The following is a 1003-nucleotide window of genomic DNA, read 5'->3' on the forward strand; positions in this document are numbered from 1 at the left end:
CCCCCCCACGGCCTGTCCCCGCATCCCTCCCCCCCCAACACCCCGTTTTGGGGACAGCCAGAGCCCCTCCCCATGAAAAGTGGGGCTCCCCGGTGTTGGGTGGGGGGGGAGGTGGGTGCTGAGACCCCACACACTCATGACATGGCCGTGACCCACGAGGGGGTCAGTCCTGAGTCATGGGCCCACCCCGGGGACCCCCATCTTGGGGAGGGGGGTGTCCAGCCAGTCCCCACCCCCAGGATGGGGAGCAGTGGGTTGTCACCTGCGCATCCCCCCCCCAAAGCCGGACCCCCAGGTGCCAGTAGCCACCGGGCCACCATCCCCAGCCCTCTGCCACCCACTGGGCCGTGCTGGCAGGGGGACACGAGACCCCTTGAGCTGTGCCGTGTCCCCCCCCGTCCTGCTGCCACCCACCCACCCCTGGCACCCCCGGTGGCACCGGTCCCTGCCGGGGAAGGCCTGAGCCCGTGGCCGTTTGTCCCCAAACGGGGCTGGAAATCCCTCGGAAGCTTCCGCCACCGGCTGCTCCCGGCACAGACACCGGCCACGGCAAGGCCAGCGGTGGCCACCGTCACCGGAGGGGCTGGGGGGGGACAGGACCCACTCTGGGTGGTGGGTACACGGGCTGCCGGCACGGCGTGGTGGTCTCTGGCATGGCACGGGGCTACCTGAGGGGGTTGTGTGGCTACCGGACGTGATACACGACAACCTGATACAGTGCGTGGCCACCTGATAAAGTATGTGGTGACCTGACTTGGCGTGTGGCTACCTGACGTGGTGTGTGGCAACTTGAGATGGTGTATGGCTACCTGACATGGCGCGTGGCTACCTGACATGGTGTGTGGCGACTTGAGAAGGTGCGTGACTACCTGACATGGTGCATGGCTACCTGACATGGTGTGTGGCAATTGGAGATGGCGTGTGGCTACCTGACATGGCATGTGGCTACCTGACATGGTGTTTGGCTACTTGATATGGTGCATGGCTACCTGACATGGTGTGT

The sequence above is a fragment of the Calidris pugnax genome, unplaced genomic scaffold, assembly GCF_001431845.1.
Source record: "Calidris pugnax isolate Ruff unplaced genomic scaffold, ASM143184v1 scaffold312, whole genome shotgun sequence".
Taxonomy (NCBI): domain Eukaryota; kingdom Metazoa; phylum Chordata; class Aves; order Charadriiformes; family Scolopacidae; genus Calidris; species Calidris pugnax.